The sequence below is a fragment of the Ornithorhynchus anatinus genome, chromosome 4 (assembly GCF_004115215.2).
Source record: "Ornithorhynchus anatinus isolate Pmale09 chromosome 4, mOrnAna1.pri.v4, whole genome shotgun sequence".
NCBI classification, from domain to species: Eukaryota; Metazoa; Chordata; class Mammalia; order Monotremata; family Ornithorhynchidae; genus Ornithorhynchus; species Ornithorhynchus anatinus.
Window position 1 is genome coordinate 25,182,737 of NC_041731.1, and position 8,305 is coordinate 25,191,041.

Genomic DNA, 8,305 nt, shown 5'->3' on the forward strand with positions numbered 1-8,305 from the left:
AGAACTTGGAGATGGCCCAAGGGCTTTACTCAGGTGAATTGTGAAATAGGGCTAGGAGGAGAGGGAAAGGAGATTAGAGTGGGAGACAGTTATTGATGGACTTGGGGCTATTAGGCATCAAGCTCGAATGTCCTGGACAGTATGCTTGGCCCCAACTGTCTGGGGGTGGGCATCGACCAGTCCTCTGTTCCTTTCCCCAAAGCCCATATCGCCTGGTGGCAGTAGGACCCTCATGCCAAAGCTAAATTCTGCGAGTCCCCAGTTAGCCTAAGCCCCAGCCACTTTATAGTCAAGAGAGCCTGGCCAGGGCCTGTTCATTCTAGTTCCTTGCTAGTTCTTTCCTAAAAGGCAAGAGATTCTGTAAAGAATAATATTTCTGGCAAGGGAGAGAGCCTCTCACTTTAACGTGCCTTAGATTTCTACAGAAATTGTCCTGAAAATAGATGAATCAAAAAATAGTACATTCCCCAAAACCCAAATTTGCTAAAACTGGACAAGTCACTTGGCTTCTCTGTGCCTCAGTTACCACACCTGTAAAATGGGGATTAAGACTGTGAACCCTATGTGGTACTGGACTGTGTCCAACCTGATTAGCTTGTAACTCCCAGTGCTTAGTATAGTGCCTGGCATATCGTAAGTGCTTAACAAATCCCTCTTGAGAAAACAACAAAAAAAAACCCTCAGTACCCTGCTTGCCCACAGAGCCCTCGGAGTGAACAGATGGTCCACCAACATGGCACGGGGTGGCACAGAGTAGGCACAGGGCAGGCATGGGATGGACATGAGAAGGGCCCAACCAGACATGGGGCAGGTGCAAGGAGGCCTTGGGGCAGTCACATAGGATCGAGTCAGAGTTCGGATGCCCCCGGGCTCACCTAATTCTTTCTGAATTCCAGGTTACCCCAGGTGTATAGTGCTTCAGACCAGTTGGCAGGCAAAGAACAAATGTCTGACAAAGGTCTTCTTCCTGCTATGCCAACATCTCATTTCCTGTTCCTGCTATCGGGATTTAAATGAGCGATTGTGCCTACAGTGTTTTCTGTGACCCTTGGAAGTCCTCCTGCCTGGGTGGGACATTCATAGCTGTGGAGTTCCCTCTTGCGACTCTGAAGAGGTCACTTTCTTTGGGCATAACTGCTTGGAAAATTGTGGGGTTTGAGGCCCTACTGGGGATACAGGTGGCTGGACCCAGGAGAGCGAGAGAGCTCAACTAGGGAGAATAATGGGTCTCCGTTTCAGCTTGCAAAACAGATTTCTCCACTAGTCCGATTCCGCAAGTTGGCTTCTCTTTCTAACTCTCAGCTTTGTGTTACCGATTTCCCATCGGCCCTTCCTCCAGGCTGAGAAGTGAGAGGAAACAGCAGTCTCAGGAGGCTCCAGCCGGGTCCCCCTTACCAAATTGCCGAGGCCTGAGGCTCGGGAGAGAAGCTGCCCAACCCCCAAACCATCGTTCTCCTGCTCGGGAAAGGAGAGAAAGCAGCAGCAGCAATGGCCATGGCAAGCAGCAGCCGCAGTGGCCTTTAGAGCGTTGGAAAGGCTGTGGCTGAGACTGGGACAAATGTGGCTGTGAATTCTGAGCTGCAAGGTGCCTGAAACCCTGCTCTTTTAGCCACAGCACCCTACTGCACTATTTGGATTTATCACTGCCTTTGTCTTTTACATTGTTTTCACGTTATAGAGCTTTAACTTTCCTTATGTGTCTGTTGCCAACCTCCTTGTCCCTGCTTTATTCTTAGATTGGGAGGCCTTTGGAGATCAGGGACTGTGGCTAATCGTCACTTGGGTATTTTTTTTTCCTACTGTTTAGCACGGTGTTTGCACACAGTAGGTGCTTAATAAAATACCATCTACTACAACTCCTATTAGTACTACTGCTTGTGGGCAGGACTGGCTGCTTTCTCTGGTTTTCCCAGGCCCCCAACCAACCCCCAACCACTCTCTCCTCTCCTCCCACTCCCCTCCCCTGGGGACACAAAACGGTACATGACACTGCCCTCCCTTTTGCTCCCCAGAGAAGCCTGGCTGAAGGGTAAGGGAACATTGGAGATAGAGCCGCTTCCAAGGCAGAGGGGCATTGTCTTGAAGTTACCCTACTTCCATGCCCAATGGCAAAAAGGGCTACAGCTCACTAACCCTGTTCTTCCACCCATTAACCCTGCTTAAATCAGCCACCACATTTGTCGAGGACAGGATCTTGCACGAGCATAGCCCTTCCGCTGGCCCTGCTTGAGGGCTTCTGGGACACTTGGTTTTGAACTCAGAAGCTTGACAGGTTGGCAGGCTCAGCCACAGCTGGAGAATGGGCGAGGAGCCAGGGGGTGAGGTGGAGAACCCCTTGCTCAAGCTACCAGCGCTCATTTTAATTGGAGATCAGGCAGTCTAGGCCCCAGCTCTACTATCACTGGTCTCTCTCCTGGCTCAGTCCACCCCTCGGGGAGAGACTAAAGTTCCCACATTCTCTAAGGTGTCCAACTGTAACTAGGTGGCCAAAGTTCAACCAGCAATAATTTTCCAGCGGATGGGGTCCCCAGGGTTCACAGACCATGGCCCAAAGTCCCAGGGAATCCCTGGGCCTGTCTTGTTTGAACCACCCCAGAGCATGCACAAGACCCAGAATCACAGAACAATGGACGATGGAATTTATTAAGTGCTAATCAGATTAGACACAGTTGCTATCCCAAATGGGGCTCACAGTCTATGAGAGAGGGAGAACGTGTATTTCATTCCCATTTTACAGATGAGTAAACTGAGGCAGAGAAGATAAGTGACTTGACCAAGGTCACACAGCAGGCAAGCAGGGGAGCTGAGATTAGAACCTGGGTCTCCTGACTCCCAAGTCTGTGCTTTTTCCATTACAGCATTCTGCCTTCCCATGAACTTCTACCATAGATCCATGAAAAATTCCTGGAATTATTTCCCATACATCTCATCAAATTTCTTCCTTCTCTTTTTTAAAATGCTATTTGTTAAATGCTTATTATTATTGTTATTATGGTATTTGTTAAGTGCTTACTATGTGCCAGTAACTGTACTATCTGCTGGGGTAGATTCAAGGAAATCAGGTTGGACACAGTCCCTGTCCCACATAGACATCACAGTCTTAATCCCCATTTTACAGATGAGGTAACTGAGGCACAGAGAATTAAGAGATTTGCCCAAGGTCACACAGCAGACAGGTGGCGGGGCCGGGTTTAAAACCCAGGTCCTCTGACTACCAGACCCATGCTCTATCCACTAGGCCATGCTATTTCTCAGCTACTTTTCCTTAACATTGGCCTGCCTACATCCAAATCTTTCCTATTCTTTCTGATCATCTTTGTCTCCATCCTCCCAACCTCCCAGAATTTCTAAACTGCTCTTTCCCCATCGATGTGGCAGTGTTGCCTAACAGCAAGTCATCAGTGCCAAGCTACCAGAGTCCTCTGGACAGTGAAGAACCCCTGGGTCCTTATCAAGAGGCCCAGTAACACTACTGTGCTCTCCCAAGGGCTTAGTACAATGCTTTGTACAATGCAGTGTTGCCTGAGAAGCAGTGTGGCCTAGTGGATAGAGCACAGGCCTGGGAGTCAGGAGGAGCCAGGAGTCAGAAGCCACTTGTCTGTTGTGGGATCTTGGGCAAGTCACTTCACTTCTCTGGGCCTCAGTTCCCTCATCTGTATAATGGGGATTAAGACTCTGAGTCCCTTGTGGGACAGGGCCTCTGTCCAACCCGATTTGCTTGTATCCACCCCAGGGCTCACTACATTGCCTGGCACATAGTAAGCACTTAACAAATGCCACTAGTACCAGGTCTTGTTTCTATTTCATTCATTCAATAGTATTTATTGAGCGCTTACCATTTGCAGAGCACTGTACTAAGCGCTTGGAATGTACAATTTGGCAACAGATAGAGACAATCCCTGCCCACTGACGGGCTTAAAGTCTAATCGGGGGGGGACAGTCGGACAAACAAGACAACTTAATCAAGATAAATAGAATCAAGGGGATGTATACCTCATTAACAAAATAAATAGGGTCAAAAAATACACACAAATAAGCACAGTGCTGAGGGGAGGGGAAGGGGAGAGGGGGAGGAGCAGAGGGAAAGGGGGGAAGGGGCTTTAGCTGAGGGGAGGTGAAGGGGGGGGCAGAGAGGGAGCAGAGGAAGCAGAGGGAAAAGGGGAAGCTCAGTCTGGTAAGGCCTCTTGGAGGAGGTGAGCTCTCAGTAGGGCTTTGAAGAGGGGAAGAGAGTTAGTGTGGCGGATGCGAGGAGGGAGGGCATTCCAGGACAGCGGTAGCACATGGACCAAGGGTCGATGGCGGGATAGGCATGAACGGGGGATGGTGAGGAGAGCAGCGGGGCATGTGGGGTGGGCAGTAGAAAGAGAGAAGGGAGAGGTAGGCGGGGGCAAGGTGATGGAGAGCCTTGAAGCCTAGAGTGAGAAGTTTTTGTTTCGTGCGGAGGTTGATAGGTAACCACTGGAAGATTTTAAGGAGAGGAGTGACATGCCCAGAGCGTTTCTGCAGGGAGATGATCCGGGCAGGGGAGTGAAGAATAGACTGGAGCAGGGAGAGACAGGAGGAAGGGAGATCAGAGAGAAGGCTGACACAATAATCCAGCCGGGTTATTATGAGAGCTTGTTCCAGTAAAATAGCCGTTGGGGTGGAAAGGGCGGATCTTGGCGATATTGTAAAGGTGAGACCGGCAGCTCTTGGTAACGGATTGGATGTGTGGGGTGAATGAGAGAGCCGAGTCAAGGATGACACTTAAGGTTGTGGGCTTGAGAGACGGGAAGGATGGTCATACCATCCACAGTGACAGGGAAGTGAGGTAGAGGACAGGGCTTGGGAGGGAAAATAAGGAGCTCAGTTTCAGACATTTTGAGTTTTAGGTGGTGGGCAGACATCCAGATGGAGGCGTCCTGGGGGCAGGAGGAGATAGCCTGAAGGGAGGGGGAGAGAACAGGGGAGGAGATGTAGATTTGTGAGTCATCTGCATAGAGATGATAGTTGAAGCCGTGGGAGCGAATGAGTTCACCAAGAGAGTGAGTGAAGATGGAGAACAGAAGAGGGCCAAGAACTGACCCTTGAGGAACCCCTACAGTTAGAGGATGGGAGAGGGAGGAGGAGCCCGTGAAGGAGACTGAGAATGAACGGCCAGAAAGATAAGAGGAGAACGAGGAGAGGACAGAGTCCATGAAGCCAAGGTGAGATACAGTGTGGAGGAGAAGGGGATCGTCGACAGTGTCGAAGGCAGCTGAGAGGTCGAGGAGGATTAGGATAGAGTAGGAGCCACTGGATTTGGCAAGAAGGAGGTCATGGGTGACCTTTGAGAGAGCAGTCTCTGTATCCAACACTCAGTGCCACTGCTATGCATAGATAGCTGCCAGAATAATATCATTCTGCTTTTCATCCAATTAGGATGACGGCAATGGGATGCCTTTGGATTAAGATCCTTATAATTAGGTTTTTTTTAGTGGTACTGTTAAGTGCTTACTATGTGCCAGGCACTGTAGTGAGCCCTGGGGTAGATACAAGATAAGGTTGGACCCAGCTCATATCCCACCTGGGGCTTACAGTCTAAATTCTCATTTTACAGGCAGCCACATCTGGTTTCCAGAGCGGTTCCCCCAGTGACATCTGTGAATCACACTCGATGCCATGGGGCAGGGCAGGAATGCCAACAGTGAGCTCCTACAATGAGCAAAGCTCCTCTGGGTGGCACATCCCAGGAGAATTGGGTGGCAGCAGTGTAGCCAAGTATGGACAACTGAGAAGGGGAGTCCCTGGGAGCCCAGAGAGCAGAAAAAGTGACTTGAATACACTGTAAAGGCCAGTCTCAAATGATTCAGGACCCAGGAAAGGCTGCTGGGAAACAAGTGCAACAGATGAGCCCATCCAGCAGAAATCTGGAGAGGAATGGCTCTCCCAAGATGCCTCTGTTCAAAAACTGAGGCAGACGTTGCAGCAAGGGGGGCTCCAACCCACCAGTGCAGCAAGGAACCCTGCTCACTTGTAAGCAATGTTGGGGAGAGCATCAGTTTCTCAATGGCCTTCTCAGAAACACTTGCATACATGGATCGGGTCTCACTGAGGACCGACTGCTTGAAATTTCTGAGTTTAAGAATGTTTTGGTTGGGGTGCATTTTCTGTTCTCTGACTGTAATTGTTCTGCTTTTGAATTTCTAGGCTTATTTAAGTTCTATGTGGTTCCTCTCTAAAGTATTGAAGATGATGCAATAGAAGGTGAGATTTTTATCATTCTGTGTGGGTGTGGCTGATTAAACTGATGAAGGACCACCAATTCTTTCCACAGCTCTGCATTGTCAGATTGTCCCCTATTGTTGCATCATGCTCTTCACAGTGTCTAGGGCTATTTTCGTTTCCATCTCTGTGTTGTGATCATCTCAGAATCTCTGTTTGAAGCGACTTTCCTCAGTTTTTTATTCTTTTCTGTTTGCCAGGCTGGTGTAACCTTAGCTGGTCTTCAGGCTCTTTTCCAGCTGACCACAACTGTGTCATGCTCACTGTTTACCATTTTGCTTCACTGTCTTTAAAATGTCTTTTTTTGGTCCACTGTGTTGACAATTTGTCCATTTCACCTCTTCCTGTAGTAGGCTGTTTGGGTATCCTCTGATGTCTCTTCTCATATGGTCCTTCAAATGGTGTGATTTACAGGCATGGCTTGGATGCTGATGGACTGTGATCCAGAACCCCTTGGTTCCTGTCTTGTCATTTGATGGTAAGGATGGATGAAAAATGGAATCGATGAAATTGTTGTAAAAGTTAAATGTGGAATCAGTGAAGAAATACCATGCAAAAGGTTGATTACTATCATTTTCACTATTGACCTTCAGTTAGATGCTATGTTGCGGGCCACAACCTGTCAGTTCCCAAAGGACAGTCTAGCTTTCTTGTTTTACTTTTTTATCTCTGTCCAGTGATGCCAGGATAGGCAATTTGCTGCCTCGGTAGCAGAACCCAGTGACAACTCTGTGGTGTTGATACAGATCCTTGGCTAGGTGCAAGACTTGAAGGCTGCAGGTTAGTATAGAACTGATCTTCTTCCTATTAATTTGCTAGTCCATGGCACTTGACACAAAAAAATCCATTCACAATCAGTGAAATAACTGTTTGTGTCTGTGTGAATGTTTTTAAACAAATTGTGGGCATAAGAGCTACAGGATGGGATAGGATGGATGACTGATTGAAGGTGGCCTTTTGATGATGCTCTTGGTTTTGTTGAGTTGGTACAGTTTCCCAATCAATCGATCAATCCATCAATGGTATTTATTGAGCATTTATTGACCCCAACTTCCAGATTCTTTATTTCACTGAGTACAGCTGTGTAAAATGGGCTGACCAAGACTAGTTCACCATCTAATACACTTATTTATTCCACTGGCAGATGTGGAAAGGATCAGAGAAGACCCCTACATTTCTATCCTAGCCAGTCATGTCATCCAGGGGTAATCTTAGATCTTGATAAACTTTTCACAGCAGCCAAACATATTGTAGGAGTTGCTAGAGCCCAACCCAGACCTACAAATGATGTAAAAGGCTCTCTTAAGGTCAACAAACACCACAGTTAGGCTTTGAGGTTATACTTCTCCCTTAACTTTCATACTGAAAAAATCAAGTTTACAGGGTTCTTCTGCCATCTGAAGTAAACTGTGTGAGGACTCCAGCTAGGAGCTTTCCAGCAACAAAAGAACAATGAAATCCCAAGAGAGTTTCTAAACTTACATCAATCAGTCAGTGGTATTTATTGAGCACTTACTATGTGCAGAGCACTTTACTCATGGCTTAAGAGAGTTCAATCCCCTGCCTTCTTGAAGATGGTGATGTTGATGATGTTGGCATCCTGGATCACCAATCCAGGGTTCCATAGGTTGGGGAACACTTACCTTGCCCCATTTGAAGATTTCAGGAGAAATGCCATTGGGTCTAGGAGTTTTGCCATTGTTGTGACTCCCACTAGGGTGGTGAATTCAAAATGTTTGAGGAAGAAACCTGTATTTCCCTCACAGTGCTTGCAAGCATGGTGGGGGTCAGCTGTAGCTCCAAATCTTTCAGAGTGAGAAGTAGTGTCTCATGGGAACAGTGTAAAAACTGGGGACCAGAGCAGAACACTGAGCAGATGGTAGGGATGGAAGTGCATAAGTGCGCGCCTATTTGATGAGGTGTGGCTGGTTTACAGGATAGTTTCGTTTTCTCTTCTGGCCAGGCGGGGCCGCTCAGGATCAGTTAGAAATGTAAGGAGGACTGAGGCTGAGAGTCCTATCTCCATCAGAGAACTAAGAGGAGTTCCTCGAGCCAAAGGGCC